General features: G+C 39.6%; 2 protein-coding genes across 22 annotated transcripts in view; both read left to right on the top strand.

Moving 5' to 3' along the window:
- Positions 1 to 26,314, top strand: part of PPIB (peptidylprolyl isomerase B) — a 445,571-nt gene that overhangs the window by 347,557 nt on the left and 71,700 nt on the right. The window contains exon 1 of one of the 6 annotated variants that reach the window (XM_050796034.1): positions 6,352 to 6,355. The exons of the other annotated variants lie outside the window; for them this stretch is intronic. The gene's annotated coding sequence lies outside the window, so the exon portion shown is untranslated. Of the gene's footprint in view, positions 1 to 6,351; positions 6,356 to 26,314 lie in introns of those variants that run through there. 6 annotated transcript variants of the gene reach the window in all.
- CSNK1G1 (casein kinase 1 gamma 1) overlaps positions 1 to 26,314 on the top strand; it is a 142,558-nt gene that overhangs the window by 55,357 nt on the left and 60,887 nt on the right. The gene's annotated exons all lie outside the window — the stretch shown is intronic.

The following is a 26,314-nucleotide window of genomic DNA, read 5'->3' as shown; positions in this document are numbered from 1 at the left end:
TTTAATAAGCTTGCCTTTTTAGATTTTTACCAATGTTATTAATGAAAATATTCATTGTGATGGTCAAAAAAGGAAATTTATTTTGAAAGAAGATCAATTGACAAGAAAATAGACAAGATTTCACCATGTCTCATTGTAAATGTGAGCATGAACACCAGAGGTTGTTTCTCACTTACAGGCATAGCATTCTTCCCCCTATTTTTTTCAGAGTAAGTTCTCAGCTGCAAGTATGACTCATTGGTAGTTAATATTTGCGCAGCCAGCATACATATGCCACTCTTTTCATTACCAAGGTGATGTTGTAGCATTGTAAATAAACAACCTTTTGTGCCAAAGCCACACAAAGACCACAGTAACATAATTAGTATTTTTACTCACTAGTATTTTGTCTGTAATTGTTCATTACTGTCCTATAAATTATAAAATACTTGGATTTCCTGACAAGGAAGACTTAAACAGAAAGCCCTTTGTGACTTAGGTTTGTTCGGTGAATTAATCATTGCTTATAAAATAAATGTATGAAATTATTTGGGAGAAATGATTGATTATGAATTTAAAGAATACCTGTTGCTGTGATATCCAGAGCTTGAGACATTAATTTCCAAAAATAGGCACTTTTTTGTTGTCCTGGGACTATGACCATTTTCTTCAGTACCCAACTCTTAATCATTATCTTGGCCTTTTGGACCCCAGTTTCACCTTGACCACCTGATCTAGAAATTCATACCAGTTCTCTAATTATGTAGAGGTAGAACAAAAATGACAGCACGGGATAACTGTGAATGTGGTTCTGGTTGGAGGTCTTCCACATTGTCTCTGCTTTTCCTTGTGTGACCGCTAACTCTTTCCCTTCCATTCCACTTTGTTTTCTACTGACTGGTTGCACTTTTCAAGCTTCATTTGTTGATTATCGTTTTACCACCAGTATTTTCAAGACTTAATGCTTAAAAATTGATATCTCCAAGATAATCAAGAAAGTAAAGGGGACCGTGAAAACCTTGAAACTGAGAATAAGCATTTTATCTTCCTGTTAGCTATCATTTTTTCATTTCTTATAGAAACCAAATGGTAAAATCTTATAACTATTTTTCTTATTTTCTTCAATCATTGTTATGTTAATTATATTATAGTCACCGTAGGCAAGTTTTAATTTCATTTTCTTATTATGGGAATTATTTTAGGTTTCAGTATTCCCTTAGGGTCTTTTACTTAGGAAGGTACATACATTGTCAAGTAAAAAATTTCCCAGTACACAAATCTGTTGTCCAGCATAGCTCTCACTTTTGCTTGTATTCTAGCACACAGGAACAAGATTTGGTGGATGAGAGGTTTGGGGCAGAGATATGAAAGAGCCTGTGGCCGAAACAGATCTGTATTAGGAAGAGTGACAGTATGAGAATGACTCCATAGCTAGGTATGGGCTGACCACATGACAACAGCCTGGTGTATGTTCGGTAATTGAATAGAAGATGAATAAGCCAGAAGCAAGCATGCAGTTGAAGTGGGAGGAAAAAGAGAGGGAGGGGAATGAGTCAGCAAAGACAGGAGCAAATGAAAGAGGATTGAGGGTTTAGAGGGTAGGTAAATGTCAGGAAAATAGGATTCTCTGCAGTAAATGACAGGAAAATGGGGGTCTCTGACATAGCCTGAAATTTTTAAGTCTGGGCTGCCAGCTATTTCCAGCAGCTATTGTGATCTAGTGACTCTTCTGCTTTCACTCTCTTATAAAGGAGAAGCTAATCCTCAAATTAAAAAACGACAAGATTCCCTACCCCCCCGCTTTTTTTTTTTTAAGGAAACAGATTTCTTGCTCTGATTCTGAGGCTAGAGTGTGGTGGTGCAATTTTAGCTCGCTGCAGCCTCAAATTCTTGGGCTCTAGTGATCCTCCTACCTCAGCCTCCCAAGTAGCTGGGACTATAGGCGCATGACACCATAACTGGCTAATAGTTTTAGTTTTTTGTAGGGACGGAGTCTCATTATGTTGACCAGGCTGGTCTTGAACTCTTGGCCCCAGGTGATCCTCTCGCCTTGGCTGCCCAAAGTGCTGGGCATGAACCACTCTGTCTAGCCTTAACAAGACCATAATTGAAACTTCACCAATGCAGTAGTCAAAACAAAATTTTATGGGCAGAGAAAGCCGATGAACTTGTTAAATACCTAGAAAGCAGTTCAATTTTTTTTTTTTTTTTTTTTTTTTGAGACAGAGTCTCGCTCTGTCGCTCAGGCTGGAGTGCAGTGTCCGGATCTCAGCTCACTGCAAGCTCCGCCTCCCGGGTTCACGCCATTCTCCTGCCTCAGCCTCCCGTGTAGCTGGGACTACAGGCGCCCGCCACTTCGCCCGGCTAGGTTTTTTTTTTGTATTTTTTAGTAGAGACGGGGTTTCACCAGGTTAGCCAGGATGGTCTCGATCTCCTGGCCTCGTGATCCGCCCGTCTCGGCCTCCCAAAGTGCTGGGATTACAGGCTTGAGCCACCGCGCCTGGCCGGCAGTTCATTTTTAAAATTGGTACATAATAACACCTATTTATGGGATGTATGTGATATTTTGATACATGTATACCTATGTGTAATTATCAAGTCAGGGTGGTTAAGGTGTGCATTACCTCAAACATTTACCATTTCTTTGTGTTGAGAACATTTCAAATTTGCTCTTCTGGCTATTTTGAAATATACAATAAATTATTGTTAACTATAGTCACTCTGCTGTGCTGTCAACACTAGAATTTATTGCTTCTAATTGTATGTTTGTACCCCTTAACCAAACTCTCTTCATCTTCCACACACCCAAACGTTCCCAGCCTCTGGTAACCATCATTCTATATGAGATCAACTTTTTAAGTTTTCACATGAGCAAGAACATGTGATATTTATCTTTCCCTGCCTAGCTTATTTCACTTATCATAAGGGCCACCAGTTCCATCTGTGTTGCTGCAAATGACAGAATTTCATTCTTTTTTTTTTTCCTTGTTGTGGAGCACAGGGTCTCGCTATACTGCCCAGTCAGGTCCCAAACTCCTGGGCTCAAACTATCCTCCCGCCTCTGCCTCCCTGAGAGCTGGGATTACAGGCATGAATTTCATTCTTTTTTATGCGTGAACAGTATTTCCTTATGTATATGTACCACATTTTCTTTATCCTTTCATCTGTTAATGGACACTTAGGTTAATTGCATATCTTTGCTATTATGAATAGTGCTGTAATAAACATGGATGTACACATAATGTTTTTGATAAACTGATTAGATAATGACTATGAAGATCATTTGCCCATTTTTAAATCAGATTATTATTGGTACTGTTTTTTGCTATTGAGTTGTTTGAATTGCATATCTATCCTGGCTGTTAATTAATCCCTTATTAGATACATGGTTTGCATATATTATATTTTCTTTTGTTCTACTGGTTGTCTCTTCACTCAGTTGTTTCCTTTGCTGTGCAGAAGCTTCTTAGCTTGATGAAATTCCATTTGTCTATTTTTACTTCTGTTGCCTGTGTTTTTGAGGTCTTACCTGAAAGATTTTTGCCCAGACCAATGTCATGAAGCATTTCCCCAGTGTTTTCTTCTAGTAGTTTCATAGTTTCAGGTCTTACATCTAAGTCTTTAATCCACTTCAATTTGATTTTTTTTTTTGTATAGTTAGAGATAGGGGTCTAGTTTCATTTTTCTAAACAGACCATCCTTTCCCTACTGAATATTCTTGGCACTTTTGTTGAAAATTAGCTGGTTCTAAATACATGGGTTTATTTCTGAGTTCTCTCCTCTCTTCCCTTGGTCTGTTTGTCTATTTATGCCAGTGACATGCTGTTTGGTTACTGTAGCTTTGTGTAGTATATTTTGAGATCAAGTAGTGCGTGATTAGTGGGTGATGCCTCCAGCTGTGTTCTTTCTTTTTTTTTCCTCCCTTGAGACAGAGTCTTACTGTGTTACCCAAGTTGTAGTGCAGTGGTGTGATCACAGCTCACTACAGCTTCAGTCTCCCAGGCTGAGGTGATCCTCCCACCTCAGCCTCCCTCACCATGCCTGGCTAATTTTTTTGTAGAGGCAGGGTTTCACCATGTTACACAGGCAGGCATCAAACTCCTGGACTCCAGTGATCCACCTGCCTCAGCCTCCCAAAGTGCTGGGATTACAGGTGTGAGCCATTATGCCTGGCCTTGCTTTGTTCTTTTTGCTTAGGATTGCTTTGGCTATTCAGAGTCTTCTGTGATTTCATAAGAGTTTTAGGATTGTTTTTTCTATTTCTGTGAAGAATGTTATTGGTATTCTGATACAGATTGTGTTGAAGCTATATATTGCTTTTGGTATTATGAATATTTTTACAGTATTCTTCCAATCTATGAATGAGGGATGTCTCCCCCCAGCCCACACTCTTTTTTTTTTTTTTTTTTTTTTAATTTTTCAGTTTCCTTCACCAGTGTTTTATAGTTTCCCTCGTAGAGATCTTTCATATCATTGGTTGAATTTATTCCTAGGTATTTTTTTTTTTTTTGTAGCTATTGTAAATGGATTTTTTTCTTGATTTTTTTCCACTAGTTTGTTATTGGTATGTGGAGATGCTACTAATTTATTTATTTTTTATTTTATTTTTATTTTTTGAGACAGAGTCTCACTCTGTCACCCAGGCTGGAGTGCAGTGGCGCGATTTTGGCTGACTGCAACCTCTGCCTCCCAGGTTCAAGCAATTCTCCTGCCTCAACCTCCCAAGTAGCTGGCCTTACAGGTGCCCACCACCATGCCTGTCTAATTTTTGTATTTTTAGTAGAGACAGGGTTTCACCATGTTGGCCAGGCTGTTTTCAAACTCCTGACCTCAGGTGATCCACCCGCCTAGGCCTCCCAAAGTGCTAGGATTGCAGGCATGAGCCAGTATGCCCGGCCTATTTATTTATTTTTTTGAGACAGGATCTCACTCAGTCACCCAGGCTGGAGTGCAGTGGTGTATGATCTCGGCTTACTGCAACCTCCACTTCTCAGGCTCAAGTGATCCTTCTGCCTCAGCCTTCTGAGTAGCTGGGACTACAGGCACATGGCTAATAATTTTTGTATGTTGCTTTTGTATTTTGCAACTTTACTAAATTTTTTAATTCATTTAAGGAATTTTTTGGTGGCGGTTTTAGGATTTTCCACATATACAATCATGTCATTTTCATATAGGGACAATTTGACTTCCTCCTTTTCAGTTTGGATACCCTTTATGTCTTTTTCTTGCCTGTTTGCTCTGGATAGTACTTCTAGTACTACGTTGAATTAGAGTGGTAAGAGTGGGCATTGTCTTGTTCCAATTTTTTTAGGAGAAATTCAGCTTTTCCGTGTTTGGAATGATGTTAGCTGTATTTGTCCTATATGACCTTTGTGGTATTGAGTTATGTTCCTTCTGTACCTAGTTTGTTGAGGGTTTTTGTTTTGTTTTGTTTTGTTTGAGATGGAGTCTTGCTCTGTCTCGCAGGCTAGAGTGCAGTGGCGCAATCTCGGCTCACTGCAACCTCTGCCTCCCTGGTTCAAGCGATTCTCCTGGCTCAGCCTTCCAGGTATCTGGGATTACAGGCACATGCTGCCACACCTAGCTAATTTTTGTATTTTTAGTTGAGATGAGGTTTCACCATGTTGGCCAGGATGGTCTCAATTTCTTGACCTCGTGATCCTCCCTCCTTAGCTTCCCAAAGTGCTGGGATTACAGGCGAGAGCCACCGTGCCCAGCCGAGGATTTTTTTTTTAATCATGAAAGGATGTTGAATTGTATCAAATGCCTTTTCTGTGTCTATTGAGATGATCATATGGTTTTGTCCATTATTCTATTCATGAGATATATCACATGTATTAATTTATGTATGTTGAATCATTCTCGCATCCCTGGAATAAATCCCACTTGATCATGGTGAATTATCTTTTTTATACATCGTTGGATTTGATTTGCTAGTATTTTGTTAAGGATTTTTGCATCTGTGTTCATGAGGAATATTGCTGTGTAGTTTTATTGTTGTGTCCCGGTCTGGTTTTGGCATCAGGGTAATCCTGGACTCAGAATGAGTTTGGAAGAATTTTCTCCTTTTCACGTCTCTGGAAGTGTTTTAGAAGAATTTATATTAGTTCTTTATATAAATCTGGTAGAATTCAGTAGTGAAGCTGTATTAGGCCATTCTTGCATTGCTATGAGGAAATACCTGAGACTGTATAAATTATAAAGAAAAGAGGTTTAATTGGCTCATGGTTCTGCAGGCTGTACAGGAATGTGGAATCAGGCATCTGCTTGGCTTCTGATGAGGCTTCAGAAAGCTTACAGTCATGGCAGAAGGCAGAGTGGGGACTGGTACATCACAATACAAAAGCAGGAACAAGAGCAACTGGGGTAGGGGGGGAAGTGCCACACCCTTTTAAACGACCAGATCTCATGAGAAGTCACTTATCATGAAGACAGCACTGGCATGATTCAAACACTTCCCACCAGGCCCCACCTTCAGCATTGGAGTTTACAATTCCACATGAAATTTGAGCAGGGGCAAATATTTGAACTATATCAGAAGCCATCAGGTTCTGGCCTTTCCTTTGATGGAAGAAGTTTTATTACTGCTTCAGTCTTATTACTTATAATTAGTTCAGGTTTTCTGTTTCTTCATGGTTCAATTTTGGTTGGTGGTGTATGTCCAGGAGTTTATCCATTTCCATTAGATTTTCCAGTTTGTTAGCCTATAGTTGTTCATAATAGTCTCTAATGATTCTTTGTATTTCTGTGGTATCAGTTGTAATGTCTCCTTTTTCGTTTCTGATTTCATTTATTTGGATCTTCTCATTTTTTTCTTGGTTAGTCTAGCTAATGGTTTGTTGGTTTTGTCTGTCTGTTTTTTAAAAAACCAACTTTTTTTTTTTTTTTTTTTTTTTTTTTTTTTGAGACGGAGTCTCGCTCTGTCACCCAGGCTGGAGTGCAGTGGCGCAATCTAGGCTCACTGCAAGCTCCGCCTCCCGGGTTCACGCCATTCTCCGGCCTCAGCCTCCCGAGTAGCTGGGATTACAGGCGCCCGCCACTGCGCCCGGCTAATTTTTTTCTATTTTTAGTAGAGACGGGGTTTCACCATGGTCTCGATCTCCTGACCTTGTGATCCGCCCGCCTCGGCCTTCCAAAGTGCTGGGATTACAGGCGTGAGCCACCGCGCCCGGCCAAAAACCAACTTTTTGTTTCATTGATCTGTTGCAACTTTTGGTCTTAATTTTGTTGATTTCTGCTCATTATTTCTTTCCTTCTACTGAATTTGGACTTGTTTTTTTTTTTTTCTTTTCTGGTTTCTTGATATACATCATTAGGTTGTTTATTTGAAATCTCTACTTTTTTGATGTGTTTATGGCTATACCCCATAGGCTGTAGTATGGTGTTTCTATTTTCAGTTGTTTTAAGAAATTTTAAATTTTTATTCTTGATTTCTTCATTGACACCATATTTAGGAGCATGTTGTTGAATTTCCATGTGTTTATACAGTTTCTAAAGTTCCTCTTGTTATTGATCTCTAGTTTTATTCCCTTATGGTCAGAAAAGATATTTGATATACCATTTATATTAAACTTGTTGAAACTTGTTTTGAGGCCTAACATGTTGCCTGTCCTGGAGAATATTCCATGTGCTGATGAAAAGAATGTACTCTGAAGCTGTTAGATGAAACGTTTTGTAAATGTCTGTTAGGTCTATTTGGTCTAAAGTGATGTTTAAATCCAGTGCTGCTTTGTTGATTTTCTGTCTAGGTGATCTATCCAGTGCTGAGAATGGGATGTTGAAGCCCCCAACAATTATCGTATTGGAATCTAGCTTTCCCATTAGATCCAATAATATTTTATCTTTCTGAGTGTTCTGACGTTGAGCACACATATATTTACAATTGGTTATATCCTATTGCTGAATTGTTCTCTTTATCATTATATAATTACCTTCTTTGTCCCTTTTTACAGCTTTGACTTAAGATCTTTTGATATATCTACTCCTCCTTGCTTTTGGTTTCCATTTGTGTAGAATATCTTTTTCCATCCCTTCATTTTTAGCCTGTATATAACTTTATAGGTGAAGTGAGTTTCTTGTAAGCAGCATATAGTTGGGTCAAGGTTTTTTATCTGTTCATCCAGTCTGCATCTTGTAAATGGGGGAATATAATCGGTTTATATTCAAGGCTGTTTTTCATAGATGAGGAATTACTCCTCTCATTTTGTTAATCTTTTTCTGGTTGCTTTATATGTTCTTTGTTCCTCTCTTCTCTTACTGTTAACCATCACAACTTGGTGGTTTTCTGTAGTGATATGATTTGATTCTTTTTCTCCTTTGTGTATCTGCTTTATCAGTGAGTTTTATAGATTTACCTGTTTTTATGATGGTAATTATCATCTTTTGACCTCCAGATGCAGGTTTCTCTTGAGCATTTCTTGTAAGGCCAGTCTAGTGGTGAAAAATTTCCTCAGTTTTTGCTTGTCTGGGAAAGACTTTATTGCTCTCTCATTTCTGAAGGATAGCTTTGCTATATATAGTATTTTTGGCTGACGGTTTTTTTTTTCCTTTCCATTACTTTGCACATATCATTTCATTCTCTCCTGGCCTGTAAGGTTTCCACTGAGAAATATGCTGTTATTCCCTTATAATTTTCTTGACTCTTTTTTCTTGCTATTTTTAGAGTACTTTTTTTTTTTTTTTTTTTTTGAGACGGAGTCTCGCTGTGTCTCCCAGGCTGGAGTGCAGTGGCGTGATCTCGGCTCACTGCAAGCTCCGCCTCCCAGGTTCACGCCATTCTCCCGCCTCAGCCTCCCAAGTAGCTGAGACTACAGGCGCCCGCCACCACGCCCGGCTAGTTTTTTGTATTTTTAGTAGAGACGGGGTTTCACCATGTTAGCCAGGATAGTCTCGATCTCCTGACCTCGTGATCCACCCGCCTTGGCCTCCCAAAGTGCTGGGATTACAGGCTTGAGCCACCGCGCCCGGCCTAGAGTACTCTCTTTGTGTTTGACTTTTCATAATTTAGGACTATAATATAAAGTGGACCTTTCTGGGTTAAATATATTTGGGAACCTTTGAGCTCCCTGGACCTGGATGTTCCTCTCTCTCCTCATATATGAAAAGTTTTCAGTTGTTATTTCATTAAATAGGTTTTCTATGCCTTTTTTCATCTCTTCTTCTGGAAATCATATAATATGCATATTTGTTCACTTAATGGTGTCCCCATAAGTCTTGCAAGCTTTCTTCACTCTTTTTCATTATTTTTGTGTTGTTTTATTTTGTTTTTGGAGACAAGAGTCTTGCTCTGTCGCCCAGATTGGGGTGCAGTGGCACAATCTCAGCTCACTGCAGTCTCCACCTCCGGGGTTCCAGCTATTCTCCTGCCTCAACCTCCCGGGTAGCTGGGATTACAGGCATGCGCCACCATGCCTGGCTAATTTTTGTATTTTTAGTAGAGACAAGGTTTTACCATGTTAACCAGGCTGGTCTTGAACTCCTGACCTCAAGTGATCCACCTGCCTCAGCCTCCCAGAGTGCTAGGATTACAGGAATGAACCACTGTGCCCAGCCTTATTTTGTTTTGTTCTGTTAACTGAGTAGTTTTAAATGGCCTGTCATCAAGTTCAGAGACTTCCTTCTGCTTAAGTCTGCTGTTGAAACTTTCTGTTGTACTTTTTATTAATTCATCGAATTCTTCAGCTGTGGGATATCTGTTTGGTTCTTTTTTATATCTGTCTCTTTGTTGAATTTCTTGTTTATATCATGAATTATTTGTCTGGTTTTGTTGACTCACCTGTCTGTATTTTCTGGTATCTTATTAAGCTTCCTTAAGATTATTATTTTAGGCCAGGCATGGGTGACTTACACCTGTTATCCCATCACTTTGGGAGGCCAAGGCAGGTGGATCGCTTGAGCTCAGGAGTTTGAGATCAGCCTAGGGAACATAGCAAGACCCCATCTCTACGAAAAAGACAAAAAAATTAGCCAGGTGTGGTGATATGCACCCTATAGTCCCAGCTACTTGTGGGGCTGAGGCAAGAGGATTGCTTGAGTCCAGGAAGTTGAGGTTGCAGTGAGCCATGTTTGCGCCACTACACTCCAGCCTGAACAACGGAGTGAGATCCTGTCTCAAAGAAAAGCCATACAACAACAACAAAAAAGATCATTGAGTTCCTTTTCCAGCAGTTTTAAAATTTCTTTTTATTAGGGTCTATTACTAAAGAGCTGTTATGTTTCTTTGGTGGTGTCATATTTCTTGCTTTTTCATGTTTCTATACCACTGTGTTGATGTTTGTGCATCTAACAGAACTGTTGACTCTCTTAAACTTTCTAGACTGACTTTGATAGACAAAGACTTTCACCTGCAGTTGGGTCTTAGTGTGCCAGTTGGGAAGAGTGTGATGAATCTGTGTGCAGGTAGGTTTAGTGATACAGTCTCTGTGCAACTTCTTTGGCATTAAACATCAGGAATAAGTGTGTATGCCTTAGTGGGCTAGGGTATAGAATTTTTTGGTAGTGATGGCAGTAGGTTGTTAATATCCTTGTTGAAAAAGACTTTTGGGTCCTCCTGTTCTCATTTTCCCAACAATGGGGAGACTGTTGGAATCTGACATAGCCTACAAGCAGCTGTGAGACTAGGATCCTAGGCTCAGGGTCTTGAGGTACCTTTAGCAGCCCAGATCCAGGGGGTTGGGTTCCAGCTGTGAATCTCTATCCCTGGGGCACAGAGCACAGCCCTGGCCCAACTCCAGGGAAAAAAAGGGTGCTCCTGGAGGTTTGAATTCAGAATACAGGCCATAGCTGTAATTCAGAAGCCCAAGTCAGTAGGTCTCAGTCTAGTAGGCTCTTTATGTGGTTATTTCTTTTTTTCCCATTTTTGAGCACAGGAACTTTAGTGACTTACTTAGGGTCACACAGTAAGCAAACCTGCACTAGGAATGTGGTTTGTGTGTTTTTTTTTTTCATACATACATACATAGTTTTTTTGTTTTGTTTTTTTTTTTAAGGGACAGGGTCTTGCTCTGTCACCCAGGCTGGAGTGTAGTAGCACAATCATAGCTTACTGCAGCCTCAAACTCCTGGGCTCAAGGGATCCTCTCACTTCAGCCTCCCAAGTAGAGTAGCTGGGAATACAGGTGCACACTACCATGCCTTCCTAACTTTTTATTTTTTGTAGGGATAGGGTCTTGCTTTGTTGCCCAGTCTCTGTTTTTGTACAGATTTTTTTATGTGCATATATACCGATATACCCAGCCGATTCCTAGAGCCATCCATGCATTATCCCTTACCTAATTTTAAAACAGTGGCAGAAGACAGTCATAAAAGCTTTTAACTGGGGCAAAGATTGGAAATTTCCCCCAGTGAAAGAGCAGGACTTCCTGTTTCACGTTACGCACCCTAATTTTGTGACTCAGAAGGCTACCTTTGTTACTTCCAAAACCTTTTATGGCCTTGAGCTTTTTAGGTTTTGAAATTTTTTTCCCACAGTAAATCAATCATGTTGAATGCATATGCCATGTATACAACTGAGAAGCTTAGAGCTCCTGTATTCAAACTGTTTCACCCACCGAAACCTTTGTGCTGTGAATAAAGTAAGTGTTAATAGAGCTTATCAGAGTTTACAATTTTGAAGTTGCTTGGAGGGAATGGTTTTGTATGCCCTCATAAAAGACAAGCAGTGCTGGTTGGTACCACAAAAGAGCTTTGAATCTAGGCAACTGTAAATTAACAGGAGCGTGGTTCCATTTCAACAGAGCAATTAACTATAAATTTGAAGAAGTCATAAGAAAGTGTAATATTGATAAGACCCTTTTATAATGTTGTGAACATCCTTAGAAGTACATTATAAATAAGCTGAGCAACACAGGAAACAGAACACAAGAATTCAAGAGTACAAACTTCTGAAGATATACTGGAAAAAATGGGAATTTTACTTAAAGAGGACTCCTTTAACATAGGTAGTTGTGAACAAGGAACATGCCTCAACTTAGTTGTCCCCTAGGAGTGCTTAAGGAACTTAGAAGAAACCTTTTGATCTTCATTTGGGTAGAAAGTTTACATAACCTGGGAAGAAAGGATGAAATAGTGAACTTGGCAAAAGAGAGTAAAATTTGGATCTTTTCTTGCCATGTATAAATTTTTCAGAGATCTCTTTGCCAGAGGTATTACATATATTCCTAAATTCAGGGAAAAGTTATTTTGTCTTCCTGTTTTATTTGTACAAATTTTGAGGATACATGTGCAATTTTGTTACATGCATATATTGCACAGTGGTCAAGTCAGGGTTTTTAGGGTATTCATCACCCAAATAACATACATTGTGTACCCACCAACCAATTTCTCATCTTCCTTCCGCCTCCCACCCCCTCACCATTCCAAGTTTCCATTCTCTATAATTCCACTCTGAACATCCATATAAACATATTTACATGGATTTTTTAGCACTCACTTATGAGTGAGATCATACGGTATTTGTCTTTTTGTGCCTGGTTTGTTTTAACTTAGGTTCCATCCTTGTTGCTACAAATGACAGGATCTCACACTTTTTGTGGCTGGATAGTACTCTATTGTATATGTATACCACATTTTCTTTATCCATTCATCCATTGATGGACACTTAGGTTAATTCCGTATCTTTGCTGTTGTGCATAGTGCTGTGAAAAATACATGAGTACAGATATCTTTTTGATATATTGATTTATTTTCCTTTGAGTAGATACCCAGTACTGGGATTGCTAGATCCAATAGTAGTTCTATTTTTAGTTCTTTGGAAAATCTCCATATTGTCTTCCATAGAGACTGTACTAATTTACATTCCCACCAACAGTGTAAAAGAGTTCCCGGCCGGGCACGGTGGCTCAAGCCTGTAATCCCAGCACTTTGGGAGGCCGAGACGGGCGGATCACGAGGTCAGGAGATCGAGACCATCCTGGTGAACACGGTGAAACCCCGTCTTTACTAAAAAATACAAAAAACTAGCCGGGCGAGGTGGCAGGCGCCTGTAGTCCCAGCTACTCGAGAGGCTGAGGCCGGAGAATGGCGTGAACCCGGGAGGCGGAGCTTGCAGTGAGCCGAGATCTGGCCACTGCACTCCAGCCTGGGCGACAGAGCGAGACTCTGTCTCAAAAAAAAAAAAAAAAGAGTTCGCTTTCTCTGCATCCTTGCTAACATCTGTTATTTTCTTAATTTAATAGTAGCTGTTCTGACTGCAGTAAGATGATATGTCATTGTGGTTTTGATTTGCATTTCTTTAATGAGTACTAATGTTGAACATTTTTAAATAACCTCTTAACCATGTGTGTCTTCTTTTGAAAAATGTCTATTAATGTTCTTTTCCCACTTTTAAATGGGATTATTTGTGGCAGCTTTTGTTATTTTAGTTCCTTGTATATTCTGGTTATTAGTCCCCTGTCAGATGGATAGTTGCAGTTATTTTCTCCCATTCAACAGGTTATCTCCTCTACCTGTTGATTATTTCTTTTGCTGTGGAAAAGTATGAATGGATAGCCTTGCAATTACATTTTGAGGACTGAAGATTTAGACATTGTCATCTCCAATTCTAGATAGTGTGAATAAGTGGAGATAACCATGAATTGAAGTGAGAAAAAGTTTAGCTCAAGTTTTCCTCACTGTTTTGTTTTCTTTTCTTTTTCTTTTTCTTTTTTTTTTTTTTTTTTTGAGATGGAGTCTTGCTCCGTTGCCCAGGCTGGAGTGTGGTGGCGTGATCTCAGCGCACTGCCATCTCTGCCTCCCAGGTTCAAGCGATTCTCCTGCCTCAGCCTTCCGAGTAGTTGGCATTACAGGCGTGTGCCACCACACCCAGCTAATTTTGTTGACATAACGTATTTCCAGGACCATGTTAGCTGTTTACCTGTTTTCTACCTGTTACTTTCCCTGTGGATAGAGTCTGTACCTTATCTTTTTTCTCTTTCTTCCCTTAACTGTCTAGTGTACATGGTATTTAAGAAATGTTTGATATTTCTTAAATACATGGTATTATTAAGAAATGTTTGATATACCATCTTGTACATGGTATTTAAGAAATGTTTGATATACAGAAAATAAATATTATACAATACAAATGAGTTCAATGTTTGAATCTTTCTCAGTCGCCTCTCTTGGAGTTGCACAATCATTACCAAATATGTTCTCATTAACACAGTCCTTAAGTTACCGTCTACTCAGGAGTTTAACTTCTACCTTGCAGGGAAGATAATCCAGAACCCCCTTTCCTTTACCCAAAAACTTTTTGTGGCTTTTTAAAATTTTAGACTCTTTCTGCTTCTGCTGTATTTCTACAGAAGAGATTTAATCTACATATATTTTGTTGATTTATAAAGCCCAATGAGGCTTTTTTCCTTTTCAGTGTCCTTGGAAATACTGAGGCATCACTCTGGTTTGCCATGATTTCTCAGACACCCACTTTGGGGATGAAATTTCATTTTACTGATACATGTGTTAAATTGCCATAAAACATTTTATCTCACGTTTGGATGCTTTTCAAGTTATCTATTGTGTGAAGCAAGCCAATAAAAAATGTTGGTTTAAGAGGAGGTAGAGCATATGTTCTTAGTCAACACTGTTTTGATTGCAAATAACAGCATCTATTTAAATTAGCTTAAACTCAAAAAGAGGATTTACTGGAAGACCAGCAGGATATGTCATGAAACCAAGAAAGGAAATATACAGGCCTATCTAGGGATTAGAACAAAGCACTTGGAGAATCTCTAGGAACCAGGACAACTACTCTTGGTCCCTGGCTTTCTTTTCAACTCTTCCTGTCTCTGACACTTTTTTTGACCCTCCTTCTGCTTAGGGCTGTAAAATCTCTTGCCTCAGCTTGCGTCTACCAGCATCATTTTCTCTACATTACCAGCCTTCTCTGCTTCTTATATTTTGTGGGAAAAGGCCTCCTGCACAGCCCTTCTCCTCAATTTAAGCCCTAGCAGAGATTGAGTAGAGCCCGTATGTCACAACTGCAAATTCCTGAGAAAAAGACTGGCTGATCCATCTTGGGTCAGCTTTTCAATCCTGGTCCAGGTAGCTTACTTGTGGGTACAGAACCACTTGGGCCCCACCACTCAAGAGAGAGCAGATTCTCTAAGAATGAGGTTTAAGAGCTGGGAGAAAAATAATTGACAATACAACAAGGAAATGGAGAGCTTATAGACCATGCTTTTCTTTCTCTTCTTGTAACACTTGCTAAATAGCAAGCCATTTTGCCTTGAGATATTTTAACATCTTGAGATTGTCACAGTAGGGAGTAGAAACTGAGAGCTAGTGTGTGGTCCTGGCATAGGGCAATGAGTACTCCCGGAAAGAGAACGACACCTTTCGCAATGTATTGTACTCACCACCTTTTGTGGGAAAATAATCATTTTGGGAGAAAAACCTGCTTTAAGCCTCTGTTAAGAGAGACAGCCCCTCTCATACTTTGAGGGGGTCTGGAATGATGAGTTGAGGTTTAAAGCAATATCTGCCTAACTTTTATGCCCTGAGGACCTGCTCCTCTCTGTGTGAGTGGCCTATTTGAAATAAGTAAATATTAGGGCAACAGCAGCCTAATTTTATTTTATTTTATATTTTATTTTTTATAATATTTTATATTTATTTTAACAGCCTCATGTTAAAAACAAAAAGTTAACAATCCTATTCACTGGGTAAAGGGTGAGGTGGGTGTTTGAAAATATCTGAGCAGCACTAATGTCACAGTTGTTCCTCTTAGGGAGCAGAACTTAAATATAAAAGTGTGCCTGATTTGGTGGGTTAGTAGCAAGAACCTGATCAGTATATGAAAAGCAGCTCTATCTTATGGAACAAATGTCAGATGAGGAAAAGTGTGGTGTGGTTGTCTTTTCCTTTGAGAGAGGAAGCGGGAGGGAGAAAGAGATTTCAAATCTACCTACATTGTCAGGAAATATTTTGAAAGGATATTTAAACGCTTCCATTGATGTTGCATCTTAAGTCTAGTCTGTGGCAAATGCTTAATTTTGTGAAGAAAAAATAGGAAGAGTTGTTTCATTTACTGGGCTTGGAAAGGTATAATTCACATACTCAGTACTAATAATTTCTAGTCTTAAATGGAGCTTAAATAGTGATACTATGAATTTCCATCTCTTCTTCCAAGGGTGAAATATCAGGACCTTAGCCTTTAGCTACACTAGTTTGCAAAAAACAAGAACAAAACCCTGATATTTCTGATGCCCGACTTCTGGACCAGGACAAATTCTCCAGTTGTGTGTCCTTTTTAATTTCCGTAAAGTTTTAGGACATTTCTGATACTATGGCTAACAGTGTACCCTGCTGTGTGATGAAATATAAGCAAGAGATATTCATATACAATGCTGTAAGAGACTTGCTTATCTGTTAGAGCCAGACTTCCTGTGGTCCTTCCCTGCCCCTTGAAATTCTCAAATAGCTCTAAATCACCTGAGCTACACAGAGTAATTGCCTTTAATTACATTTACAAAATTTTAGAGAATTTTGCACTGGGGAAGGGAAAATGTAAAAAAAAAAGGGGTGGGGGGGAGAGATTCTGTCCTTTTCCCTCCTGCAAAAGAAAAACACTTCTATTTTACACATTCTGGACCAATAATTTCCTTAATTGCAAATAGACTGTTGTGAGTTTATTATAGAAATTGTTTGACTTCATACATCCCACAGTAACACAAAGTACTGACACCTTTTCAGTGCATCGTTTTGCAAAGTGCGGAACTGCTTGAGGTTATTTGCTTGGTGTGAAGGTAGAATTACCTTCACATTACCTTCACTTTAGCTACTTATATTTTGTTTTATTTTAAAGGGTTTCATGAAAAATAGAAGGTAAGGTTCTAGAAATACACCCATGTAACTTACATATAAGTGAACTGGACTGAAGAGTTGTGATTAGTTACAGGGAATCGATATAGTGCTTATGCAGGCAGAGGTTTGAAAAAGGTGGATCACTAAAAGCTGTCAGTGGGAGCTTGCTTGGAAATAGACACAGACCCTGAAAGTTCTGGTGCTATTTTCTCCCTTTAATTCTAGGTCATATTTTGACATTTTTTGGGTCTTTACTCATATCTCTCTTACTGTATACCTGTATGTTTCTCTTCCATCTGTATTCTCACAGCCATTTTTCTGGCATTGAGTAGGGCTTTTAGTGGCTGCCCTTAGAGAATGCTTGTTAAGGAGGTCAAAGAAGAGGAAGTCTAAGTCTAAAATAAGGACTAGAAGTAAGCTCGGTGACCCCCAAAGGACTGACCAGAGCCGTTAGTCACTTTTCCTCCTAGCTCATAGTATGTCAAGGTTAATCATTTAGAAGGGAGTTAACATTTAGCATTCCCAAAGCTGTGGAGTACTGTGGAAAGAAGAAGGTGAGTCATTGAAGACAATTATTCCTATGATTATGAGAAGGCAGAAGAAGTATGTATCTACTGTCTTATATTAAAACTTAACTAGTTCCTTTCCAGTATCTGTCAGTGTCATTGGTAAGAAAATCAGATTTCCTTAAGTTCTATTAACAAACTATTTAAAGATAGATAACTCCATGTGCCTACTATCATAATAGTAATCTAGTTGCTAGCTAAGCCCTTTTATATTTGTAGAATATAAGTAATTTTAAGTGTGCTTGGAACAAAAGCCAATAAAAAGATCAATTTTTAACATTTGTGACCAATTATATTGTCATTTTCTTTCTACAAAAATAATTTATATTCCACCCACTAAAAGAAGAGTTTGTCAGCTCTGCACGATTCTGCATTCTTGTGCTTTCAGCAGTCTAACACACTTTTAACATTTTTCTGCATTGTCCTTTCTTTATACTTCATACTGCCTTAAGGCCAGCCTGTAGGTAATCTCTTCTACATTAGTGATAATGCAAGGAGATGACATTTTCACTAACAAAACACTACACATCACTGTGTTTATAGCTAGCACTATGCTGGGTAATATGAGGGCCAAAGAATTACGAATAAGATGATCTCTGTCCTTCAGGACAGTAGAGTGTCATTGGATGGAAAATGTAATATTTACTGAGCTTACAGTATGTTCATGGTGGGACAGTAAGGTTAATGGTATTACAATAATGGTAAGTAACTGTAACACAAGCTAAAACAGTAGAACGTTATACATATATTTTAAGATACATATAAAATGAGGAAGTTCTGAAAGAAAAAAATGGTTTCTAATTTTGGGAAAGAGAAAAGGTTTTATAGCCAGAGTGGCATGTATGGGGCTGAGCTTTAAAAAGGGACTATGATTTATTTGGACGTATAAAAATGGAAGAGTAAGGAAAGCTTTCCAAGTACAAAAAATAAACCAAGGCCCAGAGACTGCTATGTCTCTGTTCATGCATTTATTAAAGAGATATTCTTTAGCATCCCACTTGGGTTAAGTACTATTCTAAGCTAAGTCTTAGGGATACAATAGTGAACAAGACAGGCACAGCTCCTTATATGTATTTTATATATATACACACACACACATATACGTGTATATATATAAAAGAGCAAGACCTCATCTCCAAATACACACACACACACACACACACACACACACACACACACACACACATATATATCTATTTGGAGATGAGGTCTTGCTCTATCACCTAGGCTGAAGTGCAGTGGTGTCGTCACAGCTCACTGCAGCCTCAACCTCCTGGGCTCAAGAGATTCTCCCACCCCAGCTTCCTGAGTAGCTGGGACTATAGGCATGCATCACATGCCCAACTGATTTTTTATTTTTTGTAAACATGGGGTCTCCCTATGTTGCCCAGGCTAGTCTCAAACTTTTGGCCTCAAGCAGTCCTCCTGCCTCAGCCTCCCAAAGTGCTGAGATTACAGGTGTGAGCCACCGTGCCCAGGCTTAATTAATATTCTAAAAGGAGTATTATTTATTTTTTTGAGACGGATTCTCGCTCTGTCACCCAGGCTGGAGTGCAGTGGCGCGATCTCGGCTCTTTGCAAGCTCTACCTCCTAGGTTCACGCCATTCTCCTGCCTCAGCCTCCCAAGTAGTTGGGACTACAGGCACCCACCACCACGCCCTGCTAATTTTTTTGTATGAGACTGGGTTTCACCGTGTTAGCCAGGATGGTCTTGATCTTCTGACCTTGTGATCCACCTGCCTCGGCCTCCCAAAGTGCTGGGATTGCAGGTGTAAGCCACTGTGCCCAGCTGCCATTTTATTTTTAAATACCCCCACAGACCTGAGTACTCAAGTAATGGGGACTGTAGTGCTAAATTTTGAAAATAGGCCCAGGCCTAGAGTCAGAATAGGGACCAAAGAAGATTTAGAACTCTGGCAGTTTGGGGAGGGTGAGGTGGGGAGAACTGCTCGAGCCCAGGAGTTCAAGACCTACCTGGGCAACCTAGTGGGACTCTGTCTCAACAAAAAATTAAAAATTAGCTAGGGGTGGTGTCACACATCTGTAAGTCCCAGCCACTTGGGAGGCTGAGGTGGGAATATTGCTTGAGCCTGGAAAGTCAAGGCTGCTGAGAGCCATGATCTGTGCCACTGCACTCTAGCCTGGGTAATAGAGTGAGACCCTGATTTAAAAAAACAAAAACCCAAACTGGCAATTTGGCACATTATGCTAAAATGTTAACTATGCAAGCATTTGACTCAGCATTTCCTCTTTAAGAAATTAACATTCAAGATATGTTTATGGGGCCAGGCATGGTGGCTCACACCTATAATCCCAGCACTTTGGGAGGCCGAGGAGGGCAGATCACCTGAGGTGAAACATGGTGAAACCCTGTCTCTACTAAAAATACAAAAATTAGCCAGGCATGGTGGCGCATGCCTGTAATCCCAGCTACTCCAGAGGCTGAGACATGAGAATCGCTTGAACCCGGAAGGCGGAAGTTGCAGTGAGCCAAGATCACACCACTGCACTCCAGCCTGGGCCAGAGAGTGAGACTCTGTCTAAAAAAAAAAAAAAAAAAAAAAAAAAAAAAAAAAAAGATACATTTACAAACATGCCCAAAAGTGCAGGCATAAGGATTTTTTTTTTTTTTTTTTTTTTGTAGTATTGCATGCCTATTTGTCTAGATGCTTTTATTTGCAAAGAGTAGAATCCCAGTTCAAGCTCACTTGAGAGAGGGAGAGGAGAATTTCTTGGCTCACAGAACTGAGAAGTCAAAAGCATTCTCACTTCAAGCCATCCGGATACAGGACTAATAATGTCCTTGGTCCATAGGTATGTGATACATTTACCTCTCTTTTTTTCTCACCTCTTCTTTCTCTGCATTAGCTTCATTCTCAAATAGGCTTTCTCCATGTGCTGGTCCCTGGCAACTCCAGGCTGAACTGCTTTCAGTTTAGCAATCAGGGAGAGAGACAGAAGGAGAAAGAGTACTCCTCCTTCTCTCTAGTTCCACAAAAGTCCTAGAGTTGACTCTTGTTACATGAGAGACATGGCACTCATTCCTGAGCCAGTTTTCCTAGGCAGGCAGATAGAGTATTCTGATTAACTGAGCTTGTTGCATCCTCGGGATGGCGATGGGAAATGGGTTGGGCCCACTTTAACCACATGAAGTAACACTGGGGAAATGGTGCTTCCCTATTGTAAGAGTAAGGTGGTGTTATCAGAAGGAACAAAAGGATGCAGACCAGGCAAAAGCAATAGCTGTTCACTATAATATATATTTCTAATTAACACATGGAAATAGCATAAATGCCCATCAGTAGGGGGAAAGTTAAAGATATGATACATGGTGGAATACTATTATACTATTATACTACTATTAATATGTAGCTATTAAAATGAATAAGGTAGGTCCATATGTTGATAAGAAAAAGTATCCACTCTGTAGTATTTTTCTTTTTCTTCTTTTTTTTTGAGACAGAGTCACTCTGTCACCCAGGCTGGCGTACAGTGGTGTCATCTCAGCTCACTGCAACCACTGCCTCTGAAGCTCAAGTGATCCTCTCGTCTTAGCCTCCCAAGTAGCTGGGACCACAGACATGCACCACCACACCTGACTAACTTTTTATAGTTGTGGTAGAGACAGGGGTTTCACCATGTTGCCTAGGCTGATGTTGAACTTCTGAGCACAAGCAATCCACCTGCCTTGGCCTCCCAGAGTGTTGGGATTATGGGCATGAGCCACCATGTCTGGCCCACACTATAGTATTAAATTAAAAATGAAGTTTCAGTACACTATTCTTAATCATGTGCCTTTGTGGTTATGAATACTTTTTCTTTTTCTTTTCTTTTTGAGATGGAGTCTTGCTCTGTTGCCAGGCTGGAGTGCAGTGGCACGATCTCAGCTCACTGTAACCTCCGCCTCCTGGGTTAAAGTTATTCCCCTGCCTCAGCCTCCGAAGTAATTGGGAATACAGGCGTGCGCCACCATGCCCAGCTGATTTTTTGTATTTTAGTAAAGACGGGGTTTCACCAGGATGGTGTCGATCTCCTGACCTTGTGATCCACCTTCCTTGACCTCCCAAAGTGCTGGGATTACAGACGTGAGCCACTGTGCCTGGCTGTGAATACCTTTTCTTTATATGCTTTTTACTGCTTTTGGTTTGCTGTTATGTTTGATTGTCTAAAAATGGGTAATATAGATATCCATGCTATATCTGTCTATTTATCACTTTTATAATTTAAAAAAGTAATGCCCCAGGTGACTCCTGTTCCACACCAGGGATTGGAATTGACAAGGCTTGAGAACCGCAGACAGGTGGACAGGAAAGGTGAAAAGATAGTGTTTGTGGAGCTGATTTTAAAATAATGGGAGAGAGGGCAAGAACATTTCTTAAAAATAAGGGAAGCCAAAGGGATGGGTAGGACAAATCAAGCTGCCTGTGGAGCATAGTGGGGGATTTATATACTGGAAAGGTGATAAAGAACTGCTGGAAAAAAATAAAATGTTAACCAAAAGGGCAGAACATGCGGTTTGGAAGAGTTGGGTTGGGGAGCATGGAGAATAATTTTGGCAACAACATAGATGAAAAAGAACATTAGAGTAAGAGAATGCAGATATCTTAGTGTAGAGAAGAGAATAGTGAATCTGGAATTGAGAGATTTGGTTGTATTATTTGGGAACCTAGGAAAGTTCACACAATATTTCTTGGGGGTTTTATTTCATCTGTAAAATGGGGTCTTTAGTACTTGCCCTGTTTTTCCTCACAGGATGACCGTGAGATTCAAGTGTGGTAGGAAAAGGCTACTTAGGTGAAGAAAAGACTGTGTATTTCCAAGTTAAACAGGACCAAAATAAAGAATTTGTTTACAAATTGAGAGGGAGAAAATAAGGATAGGAAGAAGTTACTGGACTTCCTTTCATATTAGATGATTTAGATGACTAATTTTTTTGGTCATTTAATCTGTTTGGATGGGCAGGTGCTGTTTTGAGAGAGGAGAAGACATTTGTTTGTGTGTAGTTTTCAGTGCTGTTAACTGAAATAAGTAATTCTGCATAGTTGCTTACCTACATATGGGAACAGCAAGATAAACTGTAGATAACCATTTATAGTCATCATGGAAGATTTAAAATACACGGAAGTCAATGTAGAAATGTTGCAACTCTGAATTTACTTGGAGTATTCATACTTGTGGCTTGTGCAACAGAACTGTCTTTTAAAAGTATTCCCATGAAAGGTAAGCAAGAACTCAGAAAAATCAATTGTGTTAGTATTCCCTGCACATTTTAAATCCAATGAATTTGCTTTGCTCTGTATGTATTGTGTGTATTTCAGCATTTTGAGGAAAGCATTAGGCATTCCAAATGGAAAACTCAAGTGCCATCGCATTGAGTTGTAGTTATTAATTTACTTAGTACTTATTTTAACCATATCTACCATATGCTTGGACCAGTGCTAGGTGCTGACATACAAAAAAATTAACACACAGTAGTTGCTGCTTTCAAATAGCCTACCGTTAGTAGGGAACACAGACACATGGATAAAGAAAGTGTAATGGGAGCGGGACAGGATTGTCAGGAAGGGGATAACTGTACTTTGCGTAACCTTGTTTTTTCCTTTTCATTCCTTTTAGATGCTTGCTGGAACCTTCTTGACTTTTTAGTTGTTAATTGTTCAGGTGTGTTTTAAGAAGAATCAGGTGTCTTTTCTTAAGTTTTGAGGCAGAGTTTGAAATTCAATAGATATTCCATCTTTGTGTTTTAAATGGCAGAACTACAGTACTAAGGAAGGTGAAAAAATGGCAAATACTGGGTTTTTTAATCTCATGAATTTACCGAGTAAAGTTAGTGTGTTAGTAACTCAGCAGAGCTGAGTTCGTTCGTTTGTTCTTTTCTTTTCTTTTCTTTTTTCTTTTTTTTTTCTTTTCTTTTCTTTTCTTCTCTTTTCTTTCCTTCTCTTTTCTTTCTTTCTTTTTTTTTTTTTTTTTTTTTTGACAGTCTTGTTCTGTTGCCAGGCTGGAGTGCAGTGGTGCGATCTTGGCTCACTGCAGCCTCCACCTCCTGGGTTCAAGCGATTCCCCTGCCTCAGCCTCCCTAGTCTGGGACTACAGGCGTGCACCACCACACCCGGCTAATTTTTTGTATTTTAGTAGAGACGGGGTTTCTCCATGTTGGCCAAGATGGTCTTGATCTCCTGACCTCATGATCCACCCACCTTGGCCTCCCATAGTGCTGGGATTACAGGCATGAGCCACTGCACCCAGCCGAGTTAGTCTTTTTGGAAAGAGAAAGGACTTTACTCCTTTGCTCCCACCCCACCTCCAATACACAACACACTTTTACCTGTTTTTATCTTGGGCCAGGCACAGTGACTTACGTGCCCAGCACTTTGGGTGGCCAAGGTGTTACCAGATGGAAAGTCTTGACTGTGAGTTGTCAAAGTTCTTGGTGCCTTGAGCAAAGAATTGAACAATGGAAGGCGAAGGCATAGATTTATTGAAGTGAAAGTACACTCCACAGAGTGGGAGTGGGCTTGAGCATGTGGCTCAAGAGCCCTGGTAGTAATGTTCCTTGAGGTTTTTATTGATTTAAAAGAGTATGGTAGGTCAGGCGCGGTGACTCATGCCTGTAATCCCAGCACTTCAGGAGGCCGAGGCAGGTGGATCACCTGAGGTCAGGAGTTTGAGATCAGCCTGGGCAACATGGTGAAACCCCAACTCTACTAACAATACAAAAATTACCTGGGTGTGGTGTTAGGCACCTGTAATCCCAGCTACTTGGGAGACTGAGGCAGGAGAATCACTTGAACTCAGGAGGCAGAGGTTGCAGTGAGCCAAGATCACACCATTGCACTCCATCCTGGGCAACAAGAGTGAAACTCTGACTCAACAACAACAAAAGAGCATGGTAACACGCCTAAGTACCTTTAGAGGCTTCTCATAGGTTATGCCCTATGGAAATGAAGGATTTTGCCCCAGACCAGTCAGAAGCAAGATTCTTCCCAGGACCAATCAGAGGCATCTCACCTATGGCATATATGCAGATGAAGGTCCCAGAATGGACCCAAACCAGACATTCCCATTCCTGGCACAGGGGAGGGGAAGTTTGGAGAGGGATGAGCCTTTGGCCCCTTATGACTTGGTTGTGGACAGGTGGGGTTTTTGTCTTAGTCCATTCCAAGAAAGCAGCCATAGGTAGGCCTTAGGTTTACTGTTTTCAGACCCTATTCTCCTGCCTCAGAGGCATGCGGACCACTTGAGGCCAGGAGTTTGAGACCAGACTGGCTAACGTGGTGAAACCCCAGGTCTACTAAAAATGCAAAAATTAGCCAGGCATGGTGGCGCATGCCTGTAATCCCAGCTACTCGGGTGGCTGAGGCAAGAGAATCACTTGAACCCAGGAGGTAGAGGTTGCAGTGACCCAAAATTGCACCACTGTACTCTGGCCTGGGCTACAGAGCAAGATTCTGTCTCCAAAAAATAAAATAAAATAAAAATGTGTGTAGAGGAAATCTGTCCTGTCTTGGGCTTTCTTTTCTGACTCCTTTTGAGTAAATAAAATGTTAAGCCTGCTTTAAGGCTCAAGGCCTTCATAATTATGTGTATGTAATAGAGACACTGTTAAAGCTCAATGTCTGTGGCTCAGACATGTGAAATTATTCCTCTTCTTTTGCCTTTCCTCACTGCCCCTTCCCCTGCCATACAAATTTGAGTTCGTGCTAGCAGCAGCCTATGTTTGGCAGTATTCCAGTTCCCAGGAGGCGTTTAAACAAGATGATTGTAAAACATTTTTCATTATAGGACAAAGTAATCCTGTTTTCTTAATTCTGGGCCTAGCTGTTTTTGTTATTAAACCAACATTTTGAGTAAATTCATATGTTTAACTGGTTCATGTTGCAAAGAGACATTTTTCAGAGCCAGGGACATGAGAGGGATTGTTCTTTTTTAAAAAAGAAATACTACGTGTTGTCTCCTATCTTTGTAATAATGCATTGTTTTTATGGATTTATTCTCTGAGTTTTAAAGGCTATGCTTCCATTTTTCCCTTTCACTGCTTACAATGGAATATCATCTCGTTTATCTGCCTATTTCTGATTTCTTGCTAAGGGTACATGTTTAAGATTATTTTCTTTAATGATAATTGCCCATGTATTATTATAATAATTGCCTGATCCCTCAGAAACATTACAGAGCATTTAGTAGTTGTGCTAGAAACTATTACCATTGATGGGGCCGAGAAGATAATTAATTTAATTTGGGAAAAAAATTATTCTATTTTCTTTAAACATTAAATAATAAACTATATAAACAAAGCAAAAGAATGGACTTGCCAAGGTCATTGTCCTTCAAAGTTAGGTAATTTAGTTTTTAAAAAAGAATGAAAGACTAATTATTAGGGTAGACTAATAATAGGATCAAATTACCAAAACCTTTGAGGTGGTTCTATTTCAGTTCTCAACCTGATGGGCCTTTTATAATATCTCTACTTAGAGTAGTTACTGTTCATAATGTGTTACGGATTGTTTTCAGATAACAGCTTGGATTATAAAAGAAGCCATTATCCTTGATTTGGTATATTTAACTCAAGTTAAACTTAGTACAGACTGAAAATTAGCTCTAGTGTTCTACATTGATTCCCTATTCTGTGCAGCTTGGTATATGTGTGAGCCATATGTCCGGCAGGGTTTATAACATCATGTTATTGATGATGGAAAGGCTGTTTCATAGTACTGAGGAAAATATACAAGATAACATATGTACTATATATATATAACCTTGCAGTTTTGGTTTATAAGAGATTTAACCTGTAGTTAAAGGAAATATAATGAAATCTATTGGAAATCCTTCAGAAAAGGAAAATTCAGTAGTCACTTCTTTAGTTTCCAGGTTTCTGTGCAGTTTACCAATTTAGGAGTGGGAGACCTCATTAGCGCATTATTCCCAGAGCAGATGAGAGATTATAAAACTATTAATACTTTAGTTTCCAATATACCATTGATCAAAG

The sequence above is a fragment of the Macaca thibetana genome, chromosome 7 (assembly GCF_024542745.1).
Source record: "Macaca thibetana thibetana isolate TM-01 chromosome 7, ASM2454274v1, whole genome shotgun sequence".
Classification (NCBI taxonomy): Eukaryota; Metazoa; Chordata; class Mammalia; order Primates; family Cercopithecidae; genus Macaca; species Macaca thibetana.
This window is presented reverse-complemented; position numbering and strand designations above follow the sequence as displayed.